The following is a 26,525-nucleotide window of genomic DNA, read 5'->3' on the forward strand; positions in this document are numbered from 1 at the left end:
TCCTCTCCCTCCCTCAGGCTGTCCTGCCTGCCCCTCCTCTCCCTCCCTCTCTCCCTCAGGCTGTCCTGCCTGCCCCTCCTCTCCCTCCCGCTGGCCGGCCTGCCCCTCCTCTCCCTCCCTCCCTCAGGCTGTCCTGCCTGCCCCTCCTCTCCCTCCCTCCCTCCCTCAGGCTGTCCTGCCTGCCCCTCCTCTCCCTCCCTCTCTCCCTCAGGCTGTCCTGCCTGCCCCTCCTCTCCCTCCCGCTGGCCGGCCTGCCCCTCCTCTCCCTCCCTCCCTCAGGCTGTCCTGCCTGCCCCTCCTCTCCCTCCTTCCCTCCCTCAGGCTGTCCTGCCTGCCCCTCCTCTCCCTCCCTCCCTCCCTCCCTCAGGCTGTCCTACCTGCCCCTCCTCTCCCTCCCGCTGGCCGGCCTGCCCCTCCTCTCCCTCCCTCCCTCAGGCTGTCCTGCCTGCCCCTCCTCTCCCTCCTTCCCTCCCTCAGGCTGTCCTGCCTGCCCCTCCTCTCCCTCCCTCCCTTCCTCGTGCTGGCCGGCCTGACCCTCCTCTCAAATCAATTTAAGGGTCTTTTATTGGCATGGGAAACACATGTTAACATTGCCAAGGCAAGTGAAGTAGACAATAAACAATAAAAATGAACAGTAAACATTACACACACAGAAGTTCCAAAATAATAAGACATTTCAAATCTCTCTCTCTTTATTGGCATGGGAAAATACGTTTACATAAAGCAAGTGAAAAACAAAAGTGAAATAAGCAATCAGAAATTAACAGTAAACACTACACACACACACAAAGGTTTCAAAAGGATAAAGACATCTCAAATGTTATATTATTAGCGATGTACAGTGTTGTAACCATGTGCAAATAGTTGTAGTATGAATGGCAAGGAGAAATAAATAAACAGATATATATGGGTTGTATTTACAATGTTGTTTGCGCTCCACTGGTTGCTTTTTTAGTGGCAACAGGTCACTGCGGAATTCTTGATTCTCCCCCTTCACCAGGTTACTGATGTTGCTGGGATACAGAGGTATCTTCGGGCCAGTCTTGCAAGCACAGGGTACTAACTCTTTATTGCTGAGTGAGTGGTTTTCTTTTTTTGTATCAATATTAAAATTACAGTAGGCTACTTGTATCGATGACCTTTTTCAGACAATGAAATGTGGCCCCTTGAAAGCATCTCGGCTACGACATGTTTGCTTGTCTGTTAGGGTAGGCTACACTACGTATTTTTTAAACACCAACAAGAAACCTTCTCTGGAGATACGAAACATTTTACTTGTCTGTAAAGGAATGCCGCTTCTGAAGTTCCATCACTAGGCGACCAGAACTGTCAATCAAATAATCTTGAGCTGCTGCGTGCAGCTTGCCTACCTGTGCACAGACCAACCTTCTCCTAAAAAAGTACTTTAAAGTTTGTTAAATACCGGGACTTACCAAGACATTTACACTGAACAAAAATATAAAACGCAACATGTAAAGTGTTGGACCCATGTTTCATGAGCTGAAATAAAATATCCCCGAAATGAACCACATGCACAAAAAGCTTATTTCTCTCAAATTTGTTTACATCCCAGTTTGTGAGCATTTTAGCCTGTCAAGATAATCCATCCACCTAAACAGCATGATCATTACACAGGTGCACCTTGTGCTGGCGACAATAAAAGGCCACACTAAAATGTACAGTTTTGTAAAAAAAAATAAAAAAACACCATGCCACAGATGTCTCAAGTTTTGAGGGAGCGTGCATTTGACATGCTGACTGCAGGAATGTTCACAAGAGCTGAGCCAGAGAATTCAATGTTAATTTCTCTACCATAAACCACCTCCAACCTCATTTTAGAGAATTTGTCAGTACGTCCAACCAGCCTCACAACCGTAGACCACGTGTAACCTGCGTTTATAAATGTTGCGTTTATATTTTTGTTCAGTATAGTAGAAAGAAAACACATCTAGCTGCCATACCATAAAAACGTCAGAAAAAAATACATCAGCACATCTATCAGCAATGTTTATTGTTGTCAGGGAAACTATCCAAGGCTTGCAGTTAACGTACGACGCCTCCTGGGGGCCATGTTGAAAGACGACCACATGAATTATTCCGTTAACAACAGCCGACAGGCTAACCCAAACTGCAGTGCCTAAAACTAGTTGATTCATCACCACGGGCATTTTCTGTAGATCATTTGGCTGCTCTAACAAGGCAGGAAAGACAACAGGAAAACAATGTTTACAGATTCCCCTCAATCATAAAACACTGTTGGTGACACCAATGAGCTAAGACTCAAGAACGGTCAAAAAAGTGAATAAACCTTTTTGCACGTTAAAATCTAAACCTGAGATGAATTTAGATGTTATGCTAACAAGGTGTTAACAACAACACTACAGTAAGTTAGCCAAAATTAGCTAGCTAGATAGCTTGCATTCTTAGCATGTGTCACATGAGTTTCTAAGTTTGGGGAAGCAATGTTTTCACCGTGATCGTTCAATAAAAACTAACTTGCCTTGAATGTAACCATGTAACCTAGGCCAAAAAGGCGTCCTGGCTAAACGGGATCCAACATCTGTCAAATTAACGTCAAAGTCATTTTTTGCACTTTAGCTTACCCTTAACCCTATTCCTAACCTTAATCTAATGATCCTAACCTGCTATATTCATTCTCGTAACCTGCTGCGTAAATTCTACTAACTTGCTATGAAATGTCAAATATTAAGTTAATTTGACCAAAGCTGGATCCCTTCCATGACCATGGAAAAGTGAGACGCAAGTTGTACGATATGACGTCCCTATATCCTGGAGGACATTATTGTTACCATGTATTCATATAACAACCCAATGATAATCTGTTGAGAACTTCATTCATAAGAGGGAAAATGTCTGGACATAGAACAAAGGCTTCAATGGGGTAGGACAACCTGCTGTGTTGACTATTGGTTGTTCTTTATATGACACCAAAACACCTGAATGAATTAAACACAGCCAAACAACACTGAAGAGACCTGATGGTATAGCTGACCTGAGAAAGTGATTCTAACATCAGGTGGGCTTTTCATTTGTTATGTACTACTGTAGGTTCAACCAGCTGATCTCTATCAAGACACCCATGTTGACTGGATTCCCACTGTGAAGATGAGCAATGCTGCAGCAGCATCCGTTTCTACTGTGTCCTTTTCCAGATATAACTGAGGGATGTCTCCTCTCATACGAGATGTTTGTCATAGGCTGTGACAATCTGAATGATTCTGTTGTGCCATTTAGAGAGCACCTTCAGGTGTGTTAGTGCAGGGCTGGAACAGACGCCTGCACACCCAGCAGGGTTGGCCTGCTGGAATAGGACTATACAATGTGTGTAACTTTTAAACTGTATTTTTGTTCACAAAATGTGCTATCATTGGTACACAGAATCCATGGTATACAAGGATGTACCCTTATTCTCATGTGACATTCATTGGGACCTCTTCATCTGCAGACAGGGTTTTACGGCTCTGTATCTGAGGACAGAAAACATCAAAGAAACAGGCTTCATTATACTGAAATTAGACAGCACTGAATATTATGTTGCTATACAGTATCTCTCTGTCCTCAGTTTTTCCTTGCTAGGGACTGGAACAGGAGAATAGGTTCATAATGTCCTCCCACAAAGGTAATGCACGTGCCCTATCCAGAGTAGCCTACTCTGCCTTTTCGGACAGCTGGAACAGCTGGCTAATCCGTTCATCCTCTTCCATGGCTGTTAACTAGCTACCAAGCTACAAATTCATTTAGAGCTACAGTACAACAATAAATACATCAAGATAGGTAGCTAACTAGCTAATTACAGTAGAAAGTTAGCAAGCTGGTTAAATTGAATTCACTTAGCTAGCTACATTATGTAAAGTTAGCTAACTGGTGAACATTACATTAGCAGCTTATTTGAGTAAGGCTGCACACTAGGTTTCTTACATTGAACATTTTCAAAATATATTTACTTACTTGAGTAGGTTCTCCCACTGCCTCCATTTTCTAGGTCCTGAGAAAAATGAAGTTTCCATTGGTTGCAAAAGGCAGCCAGCCACGTGGACGATTAGAGGACTTCCAACAGACTGAGTTTGGTCATCCAACATGGCGCCTGGTGCGGTTGCTAGGTGATTTGTGACGCAACTGCAAGCCCTCTATAAAGAACAGTCTATACCGGAGCGGAATTCTACAGTCTGATAAGGTACAGACGCTTCTAATTGTCTGAAAAGTTATCAATTGTTGCGGTCGACGTGTTGCTGTAGCTGTGTTCTATGTCTGTAAAACGTTGTGGTAGATAGAGCTTCATTGCCCAGCCCTAGAGGTCATAGATTTCTAATAGGACCATTATTCTGCATTCTGAATTGAGGTGGAATTGTATGGGTTTTTTCTTACTGTTTTTAAAAAACAAACCGTTTAAACGTTAAGCAAAATTGTCCATTTGTCACATCCCTACTTCAGACCAGGGCAGGGATAGTGTGACTATAGGGTGTCCTCCTGCTTTCCAGTGTTGTATACAAATATATTAACTTTCACATCCCTACTTCAGACCAGGGCAGGGATAGTGTGACTATAGGGTGTCCTCCTGCTTTCCAGTGTTGTATACAAATATATTAACTTTCACATCCCTACTTCAGACCAGGGCAGGGATAGTGTGACTATAGGGTGTCCTCCTGCTTTCCAGTGTTGTATACAAATATATTAACTTTCACATCCCTACTTCAGACCAGGGCAGGGATAGTGTGACTATAGGGTGTCCTCCTGCTTTCCAGTGTTGTATACAAATATATGAACTTTCACATCCCTACTTCAGACCAGGGCAGGGATAGTGTGACTATAGGGTGTCCTCCTGCTTTCCAGTGTTGTATACAAATATATTAACTTTCACATCCCTACTTCAGACCAGGGCAGGGATAGTGTGACTATAGGGTGTCCTCCTGCTTTCCAGTGTTGTATACAAATATATTAACTTTCACATCCCTACTTCAGTCCAGGGCAGGGATAGTGTGACTATAGGGTGTCCTCCTGCTTTCCAGTGTTGTATACAAATATATGAACTTTCACATCCCTACTTCAGACCAGGGCAGGGATAGTGTGACTATAGGGTGTCCTCCTGCTTTCCAGTGTTGTATACAAATATATGAACTTTCACATCCCTACTTCAGACCAGGGCAGGGATAGTTTGACTATAGGGTGTCCTCCTGCTTTCCAGTGTTGTATACAAATATATGAACTTTCACATCCCTACTTCAGACCAGGGCAGGGATAGTTTGACTATAGGGTGTCCTCCTGCTTTCCAGTGTTGTATACAAATATATGAACTTTCAAATCAGATGGTGCTGCTTGGATTATATACTAGTCTCTCTTTTGTGCCAGTAGGCCTGAGTGGGAAGTGCTGTGGGTGTGCATGTGTGTGCATGTGTGCGCGTAAAGGCATGCAGGCCTGGTCTTTGGATGGTGCTCATGTCTCCTGCTCTTATTTCAGAGGATTGGAAAACTCCCAGTCAGCACAGTGAGTCTGGAAGGGGATCAGTACAAACATCTCCAAGCCCTGCTATGGGAAGGCAAGTGGATGTATGTGTGTATGTGTGAGTGTGACAGACAGCAACTGGTAGAATATGGTGCTTGTGTATGTTTTCAGTTTTCATATGTGTGAGAGTGAGAATAGAGAGTAATCAATTTGATACTGAATCTCTGCACATCTTTTAGATGAGCCGCGGCATGGAAAATGTCTGCTGCGTAGAATTCCTCCTTAGTTTTGTGTGTGAATAGCTGCTATGTTCATTCATCTACCTGAAACACGTCTTTATAACGTCTCACCGATCTTCGCATTGTGTTCTAGAAACCCTAGCCAAGGCAGCAGATTACTGAAAAAAATGTGTGGATGTTACATAACATAGTAGGCTGGGTCTAACTCATTTTGGTGAAAGTAAGACAGGCCCGGTTCCAGTCTGAGGGCCCTATGCGTAATATTTATGTCATGTGTGCTGTGTGTATTACAATACAATCAAATCAGACATGAGTGCGAGTGGCACAGCGGTGTAAGGCACTGCATTTCAGTGCTAGAGGTGTCACTACAGACTCTGGTTCGATCCCGGGCTGTATCACAACTGGCTGTGATTGGGAGTCCCTTAGAGCGGTGCACAATTGGCCCCAGCGTCGTCCAGGTTAGGGGAGGGTTTGGCTGGGGTAGGCAGTCAATGTAAAATAAGAATTTGTTCTTAAGTCACTTACCTAGCAACATAAAGGTTAAATAAAATAAATACAACACCCACCACCTACATAAAATGTGATTTTAAACTTGTTTTTTCACCTCTTCAAACCTCTCTAAATGGCATTGTTAGGTTAGAGATCCAACCAAGCCACATTTAAAGTGTTTATAACAGTGTCAAACAAATATTCCCCGGGGCCGCATTCGATCTTCAATGAGGTCCGGAGGCCTGCACTGAATATTCGTTACAACTACAAATACCTAGGTGTCTGGTTAGACTGTAAACTCTCCTTCCAGACTCACATTAAGCATCCCCAATCCAAAATTAAATTTAGAATTGGCTTCCTATAATGCAACAAAGCATCCTTCACTCATGCTGCCAAATATACCCTCGTAAAACTGACCATCCTACCGATCCTCGACTTTGGTGATGTCATCTATAAAATAGCATCCAACACTCTACTCAACAAACTGGATACAGTCTATCACAGTGCCATCCGTTTTGTCACCAAAGCCCCATACACTAGCCACCATTGCGACCTGTACGCTCTCATTGGTTGGCCCTCGCTTCATACTCGTCGCCAAATCCACTGGCTACAGGTTATCTACAAGTCTCTGCTAGGTAAAGCCACTCCTTATCTCAGCTCACTGGTCACCATAGCAGCACCCACTCGTAGCATGCGCTCCAGTAGGTATATCTCACTGGTCACCCCCAAAGCCAATTCCTCCTTTGGTCGTCTTTCCTTCCAGTTTTCTGCTGCCAATGACTGGAACGAACTGCAGAAATCTCTGAAGCTGGATACTCAAATCTCCCTCACTAGCTTTAAGCACCAGCTGTCAGAGCAGCTCACAGATCACTGCACCTGTACATAGCCCATCTGTAAACAGCCCATCTATCTACCTACCTACCTCATCCCCATACTGTATTTATTTATTTATCTTGCTCCTTTGCACCCCAGTATCTCTACTTGCACATTCGCCTTCTGCACATCTACCATTCCAGTGTTTAATTGCTATATTGTAATTACTTCGCCACCATTGTCATGTACTGTCATGTTGTGTCTTGTCTCTGTCCTTTCCCTTCACCCTGTCTCCCTCTGCTGGTCGTTGTTAGGTTACCTTTTCTCCCCCGCTTTCCCCCAGCTGTTCCTTGTCTCCTCTAACTACCCATTCACCCCGTTTCCCACCTGTTCCCTTTTTCCCTCTGATTAGGTCCCTATATCTCTCTCTGTTTCTGTTCCTGTCCTTGTCGGATTCTTGTTTGTTGTGTTTCATGCCTGAACCAGACTGTCGTCATGTTTGCTGTAACCTTGTCTTGTCCTGTCGGAATCTGCCGGTCCGTCTGAGCCTACCTATGTTTGGTAATTAAAGAAGCTCTGTTTAAGTTAATTCGCTTTTGGGTCCTCATTCACGCACCGTAACAGAAGAATCCGACCAAGAATGGACCCAGCGACTTCGGATCCTCTCCACTCAGCCGTCGGGATCCAGGGAGCGATGCTAGGCAGACACGAGCAGGAAGTGTCTGCTGCTCGACATGCCGTTGAGACCCTGGCCACCCAAGTCTCCAACCTCACAGAACAGGTTCACCATCTCCGCCTCGATCCACCGGCCACTTCCAGGGCTTTCGAATCTCCGGAGCCCAGAATCAATAACCCGCCGTGTTACTCTGGGGAGCCCACTGAATGCCGCTCGTTCCTCACCCAGTGTGATATTGTGTTTTCTCTCCAGCCCAACACCTACTCCAGGAGCACTGCTCGTGTCGCCTACGTCATATCTCTCCTTATTGGACGGGCTCGTGAGTGGGGCACGGCAATCTGGGAGGCAAGGGCTGAGTGTACTAACCAGTATCAAGACTTTAAGGAGGAGATGATACGGGTTTTTGATCGATCTGTTTTTGGGGAGGAGGCTTCCAGGGCCCTGTCTTCCCTATGTCAAGGCAATCGATCCATAACAGACTACTCTATTGAGTTTCGCACTCTTGCTGTCTCCAGTGGCTGGAACGAGCCGGCCTTGCTCGCTCGTCTTCTGGAGGGTTTCCGCGCAGAGGTAAAGGATGAGATTCTCTCCCGGGAGGTTCCTTCCAGCGTGGATTCCTTGATTGAACTCGCTATTCGCATTGAGCGACGGGTTGATCTTCGTCACCGAGCTCGTGGAGAGGAGCTCGCGCTCTCCGTCGCCTCCCTCTCCGCATCACTACCATCTTCCTCTGCCGGCTCGGGTGCTGAGCCCATGCAGCTGGGAGGTATCCGCATCTCGACTAAGGAGAGGGAACGGAGAATCACCAACCGCCTCTGTCTCTATTGCGGTTCCGCTGGTCATTTTGTCACTTCATGTCCAGTAAAAGGCCAGAGCTCGTCAGTAAGCGGAGGGCTACTGGTGAGCGCTACTACTCCTGTCTCTCCTTCAAGATCCTGCACTACCTTGTCGGTCCATCTACGCTGGACCGGTTCGTCAGCTTCCTGCAGTGCCTTAATAGACTCTGGGGCGGAGGGCTGTTTTATGGACGAGACCTGGGCTCGGGAACATGACATTCCTCTCAGACAGTTAAAGGAGCCCACGGCCTTGTTCGCTCTGGATGGTAGTCCTCTCCCCAGGATTCAGCGTGAGACGCTACCTTTAACCCTCACTGTTTCTGGTAATCATAGTGAAACCATTTCTTTTTTAATTTTTCGTTCACCTTTTACACCTGTTGTTTTGGGCCATCCCTGGCTAGTTTGTCATAATCCTTCCATTAATTGGTCTAGTAATTCTATCCTCTCCTGGAACGTCTCTTGTCATGTGAAATGTTTAATGTCTGCTATCCCTCCTGTTTCCTCTGTCTCTTCTTCACAGGAGGAGCCTGGTGATTTGACAGGGGTGCCGGAGGAATATCACGATCTGCGCACGGTGTTCAGTCGGTCCAGGGCCACCTCTCTTCCTCCACACCGGTCGTATGATTGTAGTATTGATCTCCTTCCGGGAACCACCCCCCCCCGGGGTAGACTATACTCTCTGTCGGCTCCCGAACGTAAGGCTCTCGAAGATTATTTGTCTGTAGCTCTTGACGCCGGTACCATAGTCCCCTCCTCCTCTCCCGCCGGAGCGGGGTTTTTTTTTGTCAAGAAGAAGGACGGGTCTCTGCGCCCCTGCATAGATTATCGAGGGCTGAATGACATAACAGTGAAGAATCGTTATCCGCTTCCTCTTATGTCTTCAGCCTTCGAGATCCTGCAGGGAGCCAGGTTTTTCACTAAGTTGGACCTTCGTAACGCTTACCATCTCGTGCGCATCAGGGAGGGGGACGAGTGGAAAACGGCGTTTAACACTCCGTTAGGGCACTTTGAATACCGGGTTCTTCCTTTCGGCCTCGCTAACGCTCCAGCTGTCTTTCAGGCATTAGTCAATGATGTCCTGAGAGACATGCTGAACATCTTTGTTTTCGTTTACCTTGACGATATCCTGATTTTTTTCACCGTCACTCCAGATTCACGTTCAGCACGTTCGACGTGTCCTCCAGCGCCTTTTAGAGAATTGTCTTTTTGTGAAGGCTGAGAAGTGCACTTTTCATGCCTCCTCCGTCACATTTCTCGGTTCTGTTATTTCCGCTGAAGGCATTAAGATGGATCCCGCTAAGGTCCAAGCTGTCATTGATTGGCCCGTCCCTAAGTCACGCGTCGAGCTGCAGCGCTTTCTCGGCTTCGCGAACTTCTATCGTCGTTTCATCCGTAATTTCGGTCAGGTGGCAGCTCCTCTCACAGCCCTTACTTCTGTCAAGACGTGCTTTAAGTGGTCCGTTTCCGCCCAGGGAGCTTTTGATCTCCTCAAGAATCGTTTTACATCCGCTCCTATCCTTGTTACACCTGACGTCTCTAGACAGTTCGTTGTCGAGGTTGACGCGCCAGAGGTGGGCGTGGGAGCCATCCTTTCTCAGCGCTCCCTCTCTGACGACAAGGTCCACCCATGCGCGTATTTTTCTCATCGCCTGTCGCCGTCGGAACGTAACTATGATGTGGGTAACCGCGAACTGCTCGCCATCCGGTTAGCCCTAGGCGAATGGCGACAGTGGTTGGAGGGGGCGACCGTTCCTTTTGTCGTTTGGACTGACCATAGGAACCTTGAGTACATCCGTTCTGCCAAACGACTTAATGCGCGTCAGGCGCGTTGGGCGCTGTTTTTCGCTCGTTTCGAGTTCGTGATTTCTTATCGTCCGGGCTCTAAGAACACCAAGCCTGATGCTTTGTCTCGTCTCTTCAGTTCTTCAGTAGCCTCCACTGACCCCGAGGGGATTCTCCCTGAGGGGCGTGTTGTCGGGTTGACTGTCTGGGGAATTGAGAGGCAGGTAAAACAAGCGCTCACTCACACTCCGTCGCCGCGCGCTTGTCCTAGGAACCTTCTTTTCGTTCCCGTTCCTACTCGTCTGGCCGTTCTTCAGTGGGCTCACTCTGCCAAGTTAGCCGGCCACCCTGGCGTTCGGGGTACGCTTGCTTCCATTCGCCAGCGTTTTTGGTGGCCCACCCGGGAGCATGACACGCGTCGTTTCGTGGCTGCTTGTTCGGTCTGCGCGCAGACTAAGTCCGGTAACTCTCCTCCTGCCGGCCGTCTCAGGCCGCTTCCTATTCCCTCTCGACCGTGGTCTCACATCGCCTTAGATTTTGTCACCGGACTGCCTTCGTCAGCGGGGAAGACTGTTATTCTTACGGTTGTCGATAGGTTCTCTAAGGCGGCTCATTTCATTCCCCTTGCTAAGCTTCCTTCTGCTAAAGAGACGGCACAAATCATCATCGAGAATGTTTTCAGAATTCATGGCCTTCCGTCAGACGTCGTTTCGGACAGAGGTCCGCAATTCACGTCTCAATTTTGGAGGGAGTTTTGCCGTTTGATTGGGGCTTCCGTCAGTCTCTCTTCCGGCTTTCACCCCCAGTCTAACGGTCAAGCAGAACGGGCCAATCAGACTATTGGTCGCATCTTACGCAGTCTTTCTTTTCGTAACCCTGCGTCTTGGTCAGAACAGCTCCCCTGGGCAGAATACGCCCACAACTCGCTTCCTTCGTCTGCGACCGGGCTATCTCCTTTTCAGAGTAGCCTCGGGTACCAGCCTCCGCTGTTCTCATCTCAGTTCGCCGAGTCCAGCGTCCCCTCCGCTCAGGCTTTTGTCCAACGTTGCGAGCGCACCTGGAAGAGGGTCAGGTCTGCACTTTGCCGTTATAGGACGCAGACTGTGAGGGCTGCTAATAAGCGTAGAACTAAGAGTCCTAGATATTGTCGCGGTCAGAGAGTTTGGCTCTCCACTCAGAACCTTCCCCTTAAGACGGCTTCTCGCAAGTTGACCCCGCGGTTCATTGGTCCGTTCCGTATTTCTCGGGTCATTAATCCTGTCGCAGTTCGACTTCTTCTTCCGCGATACCTTCGTCGCGTCCACCCGGTCTTCCATGTCTCCTGCATCAAGCCCGTCCTTCGCGCCCCCGCTCGTCTTCCCCCCCCCCCCCCCCCCCATCCTTGTCGAGGGCGCACCCATCTACAGGGTCCGTAGAATTTTGGACATGCGTCCTCGGGGCCGTGGTCACCAGTACCTCGTAGATTGGGAGGGGTACGGTCCTGAGGAGAGGAGTTGGGTTCCCTCTCGGGACGTGCTGGACCGTGCGCTGATCGAGGATTTCCTCCGTTGCCGCCAGGTTTCCTCCTCGAGTGCGCCAGGAGGCGCTCGGTGAGTGGGGGGGTACTGTCATGTACTGTCATGTTGTGTCTTGTCTCTGTCCTTTCCCTTCACCCTGTCTCCCTCTGCTGGTCGTTGTTAGGTTACCTTTTCTCCCCCGCTTTCCCCCAGCTGTTCCTTGTCTCCTCTAACTACCCATTCACCCCGTTTCCCACCTGTTCCCTTTTTCCCTCTGATTAGGTCCCTATATCTCTCTCTGTTTCTGTTCCTGTCCTTGTCGGATTCTTGTTTGTTGTGTTTCATGCCTGAACCAGACTGTCGTCATGTTTGCTGTAACCTTGTCTTGTCCTGTCGGAATCTGCCGGTCCGTCTGAGCCTACCTATGTTTGGTAATTAAAGAAGCTCTGTTTAAGTTAATTCGCTTTTGGGTCCTCATTCACGCACCGTAACAACCATGGCCTATTTATTGCCTTAACTCCCTTATCTTACCTCATTTGCACTCACTGTATATAGACTTTTTGTTTTCTTTTGTTCTACTGTACTATTGATTATGTTTTGTTTATTCCATGTGTAACTCAGTGTTGTTCTATGTGTCGAATTGCTATGCTTTATCTTGGCCAGGTCGCAGTTGCAAATGAGAACTTGTTCTCAACTGGCCAACCTGGTTAAATAAAGGTGAAATAAAAAAATATATATATATATATTTCCTCACGGTCAAAATTTGTAAAACAATACATTTTAAAAAGTCCTCTATTGTTTTGGTGCTTCCTGACTGTCTAGCTTTCATTTTGTGATTATTAGCAAGCTGGACATGGTCAAGAAACTGTGACTGTAGGTCCATTCCAATTTATACACAGTTTCCATTTGGTTTTAGTAATTTAAGTATATTGAATTCGTCCCCACTCCCCACCTAAAAATATAATATCTATTTTTTATTAGTCACTCAAACCACACGTTCCGGATTGGAACCCCTCGCATGTTGGACACCACTAGATTCTAATAAATGAAAAGCCCTTTTCAACCCACTCTGTATCCTGAGGACCACTATTATCTCCTCTCAATTCTTACTGCTGTTCCCACACCACACTGGGAGTGACTGGCTCATCACTGCAGCCTGAGATTTGAGCGTGTGTGTGTGTCTGTGTGTGTGTGTGTGTGTGTCTGTGCGTGTGTGTGTGTGTGTGTGTCTGCGTGTGTGTGTCTGTGTGTGTGTGTGCGTGTGTGTGAGAACCACATAGGCAGGAATGTTCTCTTCAGTCTAAGGGTGTGAACGTAAGGTACATCACATACCGTATGCCAATCAGCCTGCATTACAGCTTCTAAAGTCCAATGTTGTTCACTATACTTATTTATAAAGGGTCCCTATCACTGCCCGCTGCACTAAGCACAGACATGTTGATGAAGTATAATATACAGGGGCAAACAAAGTATGACGTCTGTAAAACGACATTCTCTTCAGCTCATCTCTGCTCACCCTGTACCTGATTTAGAATAGTGAATCACCATGTACTAGACCTACACTCCATAGAATAACAGAGATAACGGAAGTAGCTCGATTCTCGGCTCTCCAAACAACCCATTTAAAACATCTGATGCACAGTATCTCTCAGCCAGTGGTCTGGTCCCACTTTTTTTAGTCATGTCAATTTTTCGTACCTTGAATCAGCATGGGGAATAATATAACGGTGTACACACACAGTCTATAACATTTAGAAACAGCGGTAAATACTTCACAAAATCTTCACATAACACATTCATTTAGATAGCCACTCTGTGTGGGTGCTGGCAAACTTGCAAGCAGGCTAAGTAGCGCTAGGTATCAACTGCCAATCCAGTAGGGGCTTGACGCTAAAGTGAGCTTTGATTGATCAATAGCATTGTGATATCGTGGAGTATTTGCACAAAGTTCAGCTTTCCCCACCTTTGGTCCCGCCCTCTTCGTGCTCCCTCGCCCATGGTCATGGCTAGAAGTCATCCAGCTTTTGTCAAATTTGTCAAGATTTGACTTTTTGTAGCAGGTTAGGAGACCTTACACAGCAGGTTTGGATAATTAATGTAGCAGGTTAGGATAATTAGGTTAAGGTTAGAAAAAGGGTTAGGGTTTGCTAAAATGCAAAAAAACAACACTTTTAATGTTATTTTGACAAAAGCTGGATCCCTTCTAGCCATGACCCTCGCCCATGCTATTGCCCAACTGCCTACTTCACTTCCCTCCATTGAAAATGAAGGGGTCTCCATTTGTTTTATGGCTCCCCAAAGTGTTATGTTGAAATACACTGTCAGTTTTGTCCCAATTTGGTTGAGTATAAAACAATTAGAATAGAGAAAGACATTAAAACAACTTATACTTAATTTAATGCCATCCTAGGGTCATGCACTACTCATAGCATATTTAGACTTTTATCATTCAGATACATGAAATACCGTCAAATACCTCTATAGCAACCTACTGTCAAAAACATTGAAAAATACTGTGACATGATATTTTGGCCATATCGCCCAGCCCATAATAGGGCAACAAGACAGGAATCAGGAGGATTGAGATATGATGTTCCCAACAATTGGGAATAGATCAGACTAGGGATGTCACCGACTAAAAATAATCTGAGTCAACCAAGAGTCGTGTGTTCTTTCAACCAATCGATTGGTTGAACGTGTATTTTTCCATATTTAGACACAACCTGTTTGAATAAAATCAACTATGTGTTGAGCATGTCTGATGCTTTAAAAAAAAACAATCCTATAAATCACATTGGCTACTCATGGCCTGTCTGCAAGGGACTTGAAACATTGTATCAACTATTGTATTAGCCTGGGTGTTTAAAGGCAAAGAACAAATGACTTTGAGAAGCACCACAGTGATGGTGAATGAAGACCATCAGAAATAGTATCAGATCCCCAAATGGGGACATTTATAGGCCTGCATTTGCACGCAGGTCAGGTAGACCAGTCCAACTTCAATATGTGTAATCAAGTGCGTGTCCTTACTCAACATTGACTGGAGCGCTCCAAACAAAAGACAATGACTCAATTGAGAACTCGTAAATGGAATAAAATAAAGCAAAACTTGTTTCTCACAAGTGTAACCTAGGCTGTGTGCTCTGCAAACCACTTGTCCTCTCCTACAATGACAACGGTGAAACTGTAATAATAACATGTTGAATGCATTAACAGAAATGAGCATAACCAAACAAACATTGTAGATTAGCAATTATGGGAATTAACGGTAAATGGTGTGCCATCCCTGCAGCCTCCCAACTGATTAGTCCACTCAGACAGGCGTGAATCAGACAGGTGTTTCACATGCCATATATATACACATATATATACACACACACACAGGTTAAGTCTGAAGTTTACATACACATATACATATACATACAAATACATATACATATACATATATATATATATATACATATACATATACATATACATATATACACACACAGGTTAAGTCTGAAGTTTACATACACTTAGGGTGGAGTCATTAAAACTAGTTTTTCAACCACTCCACAAATTTCTTGTTAGCATTAACCTGACAGGTTAACAAACTATAGTTTTGGCAAGTCGGTTAGGACATCTACTTTGTGCATGACGCAAGTAATTTTTCCAACAACTGTTTCCAGACAGATTATTTCACTTATAATTCACTGCATCACAATTCCAGTGGGTCAGACGTTCACGTACACAAAGTTGACTGTGCCTTTAAACAGCTTGGAAAATTCCAGAAAATGATGACATGTCTTTAGATGCTTCTGATAGGCTAATTGACATAATTTGAGACAAATGGAGGTGTACCTGTGGATGTATTTCAAGGCCTACTTTCAAACAGTGCCTCTTTGCTTGACATCATGGGAAAATCTAAAGAAATCAGACAAAAATTGTAGACCTCCACAAGTCTGGTTCATCCTTGGGAGCAATTTCCAAACGCCTAAAGGTACCACGCTCATCTGTACAAACAATAGTACGCAAGTATAAACACAATGGGACCAAACAGCCGTCATACTCAGGAAGGAGACTTGCTCTGTCTCCTAGAGATGAACGTACTTTGGTGCGAAAAGTGCAAATCAATCCCAGAACAACAGCAAAGGACCTTGTGAAGATGCTGGAGGAAACAGGTACAAAAGTATCTATATCCACAGTAAAACGAGTTCTATATAAATCAAATCAAATTGATTTATATTGCCCTTCGTACATCAGCTGATATCTCAAAGTGCTGTACAGAAATCAAGCCTGTACAGAAATCAAGCCTAAAACCCCAAACAGCAAGCAATGCAGGTGTAGAAGCACGGTGGCTAGGGAAAACTCCCTAGAAAGGCCAAAACCTAGGAAGAAACCTAGAGAGGAACCAGGCTATGGGGGGTGGCCAGTCCTCTTCTGGCTGTGACGGGTGGAGATTATAACAGAACATGGCCAAGATGTTCAAATGTTCATAAATGACCAGCATGGTCAAATAATAATAATCACAGTAGTTGACGAGGGTGCAGCAAGTCAGCACCTCAGGAGTAAATGTCAGTTGGCTTTTCATAGCCGATCATTAAGAGTATCTCTACCACTCCTGCTGTCTCTAGAGAGTTGAAAACAGCAGGTCTGGGACTGGTAGCACCTCCGGTGAACAGGTCAGGATTCCATAGCCACAGGCAGAACAGTTGAAACTGTTATAGACATAACCTGAAAGGCCGCTCAGCAAGGAAGAAGCCACTGCTCCAAAACCGCCATAAAAAAGCCAGACTGCAGTTTGCAACTGCACATGTGGACAAAGATTCTGATGAATATCCTCTGGTCTGATGAAACAAAAATAGAACTGGTTGACCATAATGACCATTGATATGTTTGGAAGAAAAAGGGGGAGGCTTGCAAGCCGAAGAACACCATCCCAACCGTGAAGCAAGGGGGTGGCAGCATCATGTTGTGGGGGTGCATTGCTGCAGGAGGGACTGGTGCACGTCACAAAATAGATGATCTCATGAGGAAGGAAAATTATGTGGATATATTGAAGCAACATCTCAAGACATCAGTCAGGAAGTTAAAGCTTGGTCGCAAAAGGGGCTTCCAAATGGACAATGAGCCCAAGCATACTTCCAAAGTTGTGGCAAAATGGCTTAAGGACAACAAAGTCAAGGTACTGGAGTGGCCATCACAAACCCTGACCTCAATCCTATATACAATTTGTGGGCAGAACTGAAAAAGCGTGTGCGAGCAAGGAGGCCAACAATCCTGACTCAGTTTCACCAGCTCTGTCAGGAGGAATGGCCAAAATTCACCCAACTTATTGTGGGAAGCCTGTGGAGGGCTACCCGGAACGTTTCACCCAAGTTAAACAATTTAAAGGCAATGCTACCAAATATTAATTGGTGTATGTAAACTTCTGACCCACTGGGAATGTGATGAAAGAAATAAAATCTGAAATAAATAATTTGCTCTACTATTATTCTGGCATTTCACATTCTTCAAATAAAGTGGTGATCCTAACTGACTTAAGACAGGGAATTTTTACTCTGATTAAATGTAAAGAATTGTGAAAAACTGAGTTTAAATGTATTTGGCTAAGGTGTATGTAAACTTCTGACTTCAACTGTATTTGCCGCTGCTCGACTAAAAACAATATTGACGACCAATAGCCTATCAACCAAACAATTGACCAGTCAACTAAATGTGGTCACCCATAGATCAGACAATAGACCATTGATCACTTTCCTGTTGTAGATGCGCCCACAACAGTGGGTTTTTGCACCCAAAAGGTTTATAAATAAAGGCCAGGGAATATTGTATTCATTCATAACAACCATTGAATAGCCTGTAGCCTGTTTAATGTAAATTCCTAACAATTTTTGACTGAAATGGATTTAGTGGCCTATTGCATGGTTGGCATACATGTATAACAGCACATCTTTTTTTTAAAGATCCTGTACGTCATCCAATTTCTAATTTAAAAAAGCCTTTGAGTGACCAATACATAGGCAAATTAGGGTTCAAAAATACAATTATGACATGGATTTCAGTATGTATTGCATGCAATAGGTCACTCCATGCATTTCGAATGGTAATGCAGTTCTAGCTCAGTGCCATACTTCAGATTGGAGTTTTGAGTTATTGCAGGTTTACACTAGGGCTAGGCTATCATTCATTCACACACTGTCAACAGGAGTAGCAGCCCTGCGAAATCAATAGGGAACAAATGGAGCTATGAAGCATTGACGTCTGTCCTGAAAATCTTTAACTATTCAAGCATGCATAGTATACCGATATAATGATGCACTAAATAGTGTTTGAAAAGGGAATTCCAGAGGTGTGAACTTCTTACAACTTCTGAACTCCTTTGGAAACCGAAACACCTTAACCACCTCCATCAGAAGACATCTGCCACGCCGAAAACGACCAAATATTAACATCGCAGAAATGTGCACCGCACGTAATAAATCGCTTCAGATAGCAGATCATTCAAAAATAATAAAATAACTAGTTCCCTTGAGGGTTTCCGCAAAAATAAAAACATATTTTATCAATAGGCTAATATTGAAACATAATATAATAGAATTGCACACCGACAAATGTAGCAACACGATGGTAATTATGTTGAATAGCGTATTGTCAAAACTTTTTGCCAGTTTCAGTGTGCGAGTTGCATCCCCAAAAAGCATTGAGAGGACATCTCAAATGAAATCAAATACATTTTTATAATAGGCAGACAATTGAATGAATCATTTTATTCTATTAACACACTCACCTAACACAAAGATGTCAGCTGGAAAAATGCGCGAGGGGTATCGACTTCTTACGACTTGTTCATCTGACAGAACCAGGGAAAACACAAGTGGTCCGCCTTTTAACTCCACGAGTAGCCTACCCCCTCAACGGTCGATGTAAAGAAAAAAATCCAAGAATATCCCAATGTTCACTTTACCATACTTCAAGCTATGAGTAGGCACTACTAACAGCGATTATTTTTGATTGATTCCTCTATTTGACCAAGTTGACCCGTCCCTATCGTTAGATTATTTCGACTGGGATCAAGTGCGACAGAGGGATTCGGAAAGGGACAGTGTCCCTTTCACTGCTCCGGGCTCTTGCATCAGTCAAGCACATAAATACGCGCCCCCGTCCGGAAAATATTTACCAAACTCCTTACTGAAATCAAGAGGGTGAAATACATTTCCCACTGGGCACAGATGTCAATTCAACGTCTATTAGTAGCTTCAATTTAGTAGCTTCAATTTTATTTAATTGAAATGAAGTGGAAACGGTCGTGATTGGGAGTCCCATAGGGTGGCGCACAATTGGCCCATCGTCGTCCGGGTTTGGCCGGGGTAGGCTGTCATTGTAAATAATAATTTGTTCTTAACTGACTTGCCCAGTTAAATAAAGGTTCAATAAAATAAATAAATATGGAAGTGATTAACAAGCAGGTTGTTTTGTAAATGTGAAATGTTATGTTAATGCCTATGAATTGAATGTTAGCCTTTCAATTGCATCCTAAGTTCCTGTCATCAGACTCAATTCAAGCTGCTGTGAAAGAGTCGAGAGAACATTTATTTTACATTTTTAGTGCAAGCTTCTATTTGCCTCGATCTGATTAGGCTATTCGCAATTAACAGATTTTTTTATTGAACCTTTATTTCACTAGGCAAGTCAGTAAACTTAAGGATCCAACCCTTTCTTTAAATTTTCGCCTAAAATGACATACCCAAATCTAACTACCTGGAGCTCAGGACCTGAAGCAAGGATATGCATATTCTTGATACTATTTGAAGGAAATACTTTAAAGTTTGTGGAAATGTTAAATTAATGTAGGAGAATATAACACATTAGATATGGTAAAAGATAACACAAAGAAAAAACATGCAAGAGAAAGGCCATAATATATTATGCCAGCCCAGGCGCAATTTAGATTTTGGCCACTAGATGGCAGCAGTGTGTGTGCAAAGTTTTAGACTGATCCAATTAACCATTGCATTTCTGTTCAAAATGTTGTATCAAGACTATCAAATGTGCCTAATTGGTTTATTAATACATTTTCAAGTTCATAACTGTGCAGTCTCCACAAACAATAGCATGGTATTCTCTCACTGTAATGCTATTGTAAATTGGACAGTGTAGTTAGATTAACAATAATTTAAGCTTTCTACCAGTGTGTCTATGTCCTGGGATGATAGGCCTAATTAAAGGGGCAATAAGCTTGTTTTACTCCATTGTTTGTAAACAATGTAAAAGCAAACAACAAACACTGTACCGCCTCAAAATACGGTTAAAATGGTCATTTTGAGGCTCTGTCTATGAGTTTGAGATTGGTTACATTTCTCCAGCCCCATCCCTCAGTTGTTTACCAAAACAGTGGTGGGGTGGCCCGCTTTGTTGTTGGTTGAACAACAGATTGCCTCTTTTAGGTGATTGTTATTTGCAATAGTGTGTGGGACATGTTTAATAACTAGGCAGTTTTCATTTCTTACTTCTGAGTCTAAACCATGAATCAATCTCCAATTTGCCTAAATCTAACCACCAATTACTGCTGGAATGTAATGCTTTGGTGTATGTCATCTTTGCATGTTCTCTTGGTAGAAATTGTCTTTCAGAAAGATATCTGCTGAACTAAATGATGAGGTAAAAATCATAGATCATCTCGAAATTGCAGATGAATGATGACATAGATCGCCTATGATGATTTGTATTTTTGTTTCAGGTGTGGTTGAAATAAAAAATGTTGTCTGATTTGTAGCCTGATCTGTACCATTGCAGAATTGATTTAAAAGTTGTCAAAACGGTTGTTCAGGCTCATGTGGAGGTCCCACTGGAGGAATGTGGAGCTGTTTGTGGTCCCTGAATTTCAGCTGTCAGTGAAGGTGAAGATGACGCGGGGTCCCATGTGCGTACGCCACGCCTCTTCACTTCTTTGCACATAGACCCCATTGAAGAACTGATGTTTTTTAACCCTTTAGATTGGTGTCACCTTAACTGTAGAGAATGGGATGTGGTAATGACTGGAGGGGAATAGGTGGAATGGTATCAAATATATCAAATACATGGTTTCCAGGTGTTTGATGCCATTACATTTGCTCCGGTCCGGCCATGTATGAATTAGGCCTATCTACTGCATTGGCCTATGTACTGTATCTATACCAGGCAAAACAGTGAAATGTGCCAATTCAGTCATATAGTTCAACTTTATGGAAACTACAAATTATGCTGCAGTCTTTATTGGAACGCCCCCCCCCCCCCTCAATACCCACATAACATTTAATTATCATATAGCAATGCATTCAAATACATTTTCCCTATTACTTTAACAATCTAGGCATTTGGTTGTCTGTTTGGATTCTGCCTTGTTGTATTTTGCATGCATTCATCTGTCTGGTAACCAGTTTCTGTACTATCCAAGGTGCTCAGCAGCCGAGGGCAGCAGCTCAGTGTTTCTGCACTATCCAAGGTGCTCAGCAGCCGAGGGCAGCAGCTCAGTGTTTCTGTACTATCCAAGGTGCTCAGCAGCCGAGGGCAGCAGCTCAGTGTTTCTGTACTATCCAAGGTGCTCAGCAGCCGAGGGCAGCAGCTCAGTGTTTCTGCACTATCCAAGGTGCTCAGCAGCCGAGGGCAGCAGCTCAGTGTTTCTGTACTATCCAAGGTGCTCAGCAGCCGAGGGCAGCAGCTCAGTGTTTCTGTACTATCCAAGGTGCTCAGCAGCCGAGGGCAGCAGCTCAGTGTTTCTGTACTATCCAAGGTGCTCAGCAGCCGAGGGCAGCAGCTCAGTGTTTCTGTACTATCCAAGGTGCTCAGCAGCCGAGGGCAGCAGCTCAGTGTTTCTGTACTATCCAAGGGGCTCAGCAGCCGAGGGCAGCAGCTCAGTGTTTCTGTACTATCCAAGGTGCTCAGCAGCCGAGGGCAGCAGCTCAGTGTTTCTGTACTATCCAAGGGGCTCAGCAGCCGAGGGCAGCAGCTCAGTGTTTCTGTACTATCCAAGGTGCTCAGCAGCCGAGGGCAGCAGCTCAGTGTTTCTGTACTATCCAAGGTGCTCAGCAGCCGAGGGCAGCAGCTCAGTGTTTCTGTACTATCCAAGGTGCTCAGCAGCCGAGGGCAGCAGCTCAGTGTTTCTGTACTATCCAAGGTGCTCAGCAGCCGAGGGCAGCAGCTCAGTGTTTCTGTACTATCCAAGGTGCTCAGCAGCCGAGGGCAGCAGCTCAGTGTTTCTGTACTATCCAAGGTGCTCAGCAGCCGAGGGCAGCAGCTCAGTGTTTCTGTACTATCCAAGGTGCTCAGCAGCCGAGGGCAGCAGCTCAGTGTTTCTGTACTATCCAAGGGCATCAGCAGCCGAGGGCAGCAGCTCAGTGTTTCTGTACTATCCAAGGTGCTCAGCAGCCGAGGGCAGCAGCTCAGTGTTTCTGGCCATGTGCCACTTCTATGCTCGCCTCCAGAATGCTCTGCTGATATAAATCGTGCTGCAGAAGGATAGATGGAATTGCCCTGTCTGTGTTGAGTTACCGACTCCTGTATTTATACCCCCTTACCTTGTCCATTTATAGGACTCAGAAGTTACGGCTTTCCCTGCTCCTCTCTCTGCACCGTGAAAAAAACGCTGTGCAGACGAGCGGGATGGATCCTGTTGTAAACAAACTATAACTCAGGTCTGGAGGGATGAGATTTAAAGGGGAAGGACTCCCCAGCTCATCTATAAATGTGTTTTAGAGAGATGCATATTTCTGTTTGTGATTCAAAATGAGCTATATATGGAGTATTCACTCTCAATTTTGCTTTGAGATCAGAGATTGGTAGCCTGGTCCCAGATCTGTTTGTGCCTTTGCCTACTTCAGTGTCATTGTCATGACGATTACATCAGGAGTTGGCAAGAGAGCAGAAACAGACGGGCCCCCAGGCTAAGAGATTGGGGCTACATGTGACACTATTGCTTTGAGTTCAGGACAGTGTGTAATTTGGCAAAGACAATTCCCAGGTTTTTCAGAAAACCCTGTTGGAATTCCCAGAATCAGGAGGAAATAAGCAGGAACTCCAAAATCCTTCAATCGGGACTTCTGGAAAATCAGAGTATTTGGGGAATTTTTGGAACCTAATAGCAGTATTACACTACCTAATCTTTCAATGAACCTTACACTTCCTAATTGTTCAATAGATTTTTTCCACCAAGGGGAAAAAGAGGGCCTCCACCCACTACACCACTGATTGGTTATTTGGCAAACGCACAGTAAAACAGAGCTTTGTCTGGGTGGAGACCCTCTCCATTTTATCCACTTAATAAGGGAGTAAAAAAGAAGAAACGACACATTCGTTTGTTATTTTGTTCCCTTCTGGTTCCTCTCTAAATGATCATGTAAATTGGATGTGACATGAGAACAATACAACCATATTGCTTTCCTTCTGAAGAGCCAGGCTGTCCTCTGAACCCTGCTACAATAATTTATGGGATGTTTGGCCAACTTTTTTGGTGTTGGTAATTAACATGACTGTGAAAAACGTAATAATGTTACGCAACACAACAACTGTTGTTGGCCTTGTTGGATGTCTCATATGCTACAGTGGGCAACCAAATATAGCACAGAGATACATAATTATTATTATTTTTTTTTAATCAGTGTCACGTTCTGACCTAAGTTCCTTTATTTTGTCTTTGTGTTAGTATGGTCAGGGCGTGAGTTGGGGTGGGCAGTCTATGTTCGTTTTTCTAGGTTGTGTTTATGTGTTTGGCCTGGTATGGTTCTTAATCAGAGGCAGGTGTCGTTCGTTGTCTCTGATTGAGAATCATACTTAGGTAGCCTTTTCCCACCTGGGTTTTGTGGGTGAATGTTTTCTGTTTAGTGTATGCCACCTTTCAGAACTGTTTTGTTTCATTCTCCGTTGTTATTTTGTTTAGTGTTCTGTTGAATAAATTAACATGGACACGTACCACGCTGCATATTGGTCCGATCTCTCCTACTCGACGAGGACGAGGACGACGAACGTTACAATCAGGCTTTATCATAGTACAACCATCAACTAACTAGTGCATAGAACTACTTCATGTGATGATGAACCACAATATACCCCACAAGACATTCCACCAGAGGTCTCTTCACAATCCCAAAGTCCAGAACAGACTATGGGAGGCGCAGTGCTACATAGAGCCATGACTACATGGAACTCTATTCCACATCAGGTAACTGATGCAAGCAGTGGAATCAGATTTAAAAAACTGATAAAAAATACACCTTATGGAACAGCGGGGACTGTGAAGAGACACACACACTGGCACAGACACACACTTACGCATACACATAATAAGACATGCACTCTACACACAAGTACACACAGATTTTGTATTGTAGATATTTGGTAGTAGAGTAGTGGCCTGAGGGCAAACACTTCATGTGCTGTGAAAATTGTTATGAAATATAATGTCACGTAATATTTTAAATTGTATATAACTGCCTTAATGTTGCTGGTCCCCAGGAAGAGTAGCTGCTGCCTTGGGGATCCTTAATAAATACAAATACAAAACTTGAACCTACCTGTCTCTGGTGCCATCTATCACTACATAACCTGTAGTTGATCAAGTCTACGGATTACTGTAAATTCAAAACATTTTTCTACAATAATCATAAAATGTTATACAATTGTAATTAATCAATCACTGATATCGTGGTCAGTTAAGCAAAAATAAGACTTTAAAAATTAAAAATGCCTGTCTGTATTGCTATGGCAAAAAGCTGTCCAGAAGATGAATGTCCAAAGGTGCTGTTGCTGTCCTCCCAGAGCAGCCAGGGACTATTGATTGTGAAGCCTCTGGGTACACATATCTAATGAAGGCTTGGACAGCGGAGACTCAGAAGAGCGTTTACTAATCATCACCAGAGCCATATATAATATCTATTTACGTGGGGAGGTTGAACTAAGCGGCACTTCTTTACCATCAGAAGATCAACTGGATCACAGCCTGGTGGTTTGGAATGCCTAGGATTCTTTGATGCGGTCAATCTATTCCTTGTCTTCTCTCAGTGATGTATCTGTGCTAATAATTCTGTTTGATTGACTTCCCACAACATTGCATGATGTCTAAGAATGATATAGAATAAGATACATTTGTAACTGAAGGCTTTGTGGCGATACTCATGTCAAATTGGATATTTTCTGCCACTATCTCCTCCTACTGAAATGGACTGTATCTCAAAGGCCATGTTTAATTTAGTTAATTTAGTTCAAAGGATGTTGTTCCTCAAGGCAGGGGCCTTTGCAATGTCCCCTGCCTTGTCACCCATAATGCATTTAGTAAAGGTTCACATGGAGAGTGTGGCCATTCACCAACGCTGTCAACAGCTTGCACTCTATTGAATTAGGATGGCAGGAGCTGAGAGCACCGCAGGCTTCACACACGTATGCAGGTGGGCACAAAATCACACTACTGCCAGAAGATAGTGCCATTAATTTGCTTCATTGGTGTGTGTGTGTGTGTGTGTGTGTGTGTGTGTGTGTGTGTGTGTGTGTGTGTGTGTGTGTGTGTGTGTGTGTGTGTGTGTGTGTGTGTGTGTGTGTGTGTGTGATTGAGAATGACAATAATCAAAGCATAACAAATCATATACACTCAGTGGCCAGTTCATCTCGTACTGGTTCGTAAGTACAAGATGGCGCCAGAGAAGAAGGTTGACGTTTTACGTATTCCTCACCAATTGTGTTTTTTGTTAGTTTCTTTGTGTTGTTTGTAACTTATTTTTTAACTTATTTTATAAGTAATGTTGCTGCTACCGTCTCTTATGACCGAAAAAAACTTCTGGACATCAGAAATGCGATTACTCACCACGAACTGGCAGAGTCCTTTTTTCCCTTTTAACAAGTCTGACGAGCCTGACATGAATGACATACTGCTTTCCCGGGAACAGATCCCCGTCATTTGCGTGAAGAGAAGGCGGAAAAAAAGGGGCCGGAGGGCGGGCTGCCTTCTGAGAATTCATTGGCGACCGAATAAACCCCCACTTCCTTCCATTCTGCTAGCAAACGAGCAATCTTTGGAAAATAAAATCGATGACCTACGCAGAAGATTAAACTACCAACGGGACATTCAAAACTGTAATATCTTATGCTTCACAGAGTTGTGGCTGAACGATGACACTATCAACATACAGCTGGCTGGTTATATGCTGTATCGGCAGGATAGAACAGCGGCGTCTGGTAAGACAACGGGTCGCGGACTATGCATTTTTGTAAATACAGCTGGTGCACAATATCTAAGGAAGTCTCGAGGTTTTGATCACCTGAGGTAGAGTATCTTATGATAAACTGTAGACCCCACTATCTACCTAGAGAGTTTTCATCTGTATATTTCGTAGCTGTCTACATACCACCACAGACTAATGCTGGCACTAAGACCGCACTCAATGAGCTGTATTCCGCCTGGTGGCCAGGGACTTTAATCTAGGGATACTTAAATCCGTTTTACCAAATTTCTATCAGCATATTAAATGTGCAACCAGAGGGAAAAAAACTCTAGACCACCTTTACGCCACACACAGACACGCATACAAAGCTCTCCCATGCCCTCCATTTGGCAAATCTGACCATAATACTATCCTCCTGATTCCTGCTTACAAGCAAAAATGAAAGCAGGAAGCACCTGTGACTCGATCAATAAAAAGTGGTCAGATGAAGCAGATGCTAAGCTACAGGACTGTTTTGCTAGCACAGACTGGAATATGTTCCTCCGATGGCATTGAGGAGTAC

At 44.3% G+C, this 26,525-nt stretch overlaps 1 protein-coding gene across 2 annotated transcripts in view; it reads right to left on the minus strand.

The window, feature by feature from the left end:
- LOC139389699 (growth hormone receptor-like) overlaps positions 1-18,898 on the minus strand; it is an 88,250-nt gene extending 69,352 nt beyond the window's left edge. For both annotated transcript variants that reach the window (XM_071136593.1, XM_071136592.1), the window contains exon 1: positions 18,565-18,898. The gene's annotated coding sequence lies outside the window, so the exon portion shown is untranslated. The remainder of the gene's footprint in view (positions 1-18,564) is intronic.
- Positions 18,899-26,525: the final 7,627 nt, after the last annotated feature.

The sequence above is a fragment of the Oncorhynchus clarkii genome, chromosome 30 (assembly GCF_045791955.1).
Source record: "Oncorhynchus clarkii lewisi isolate Uvic-CL-2024 chromosome 30, UVic_Ocla_1.0, whole genome shotgun sequence".
Taxonomy (NCBI): Eukaryota; Metazoa; Chordata; class Actinopteri; order Salmoniformes; family Salmonidae; genus Oncorhynchus; species Oncorhynchus clarkii.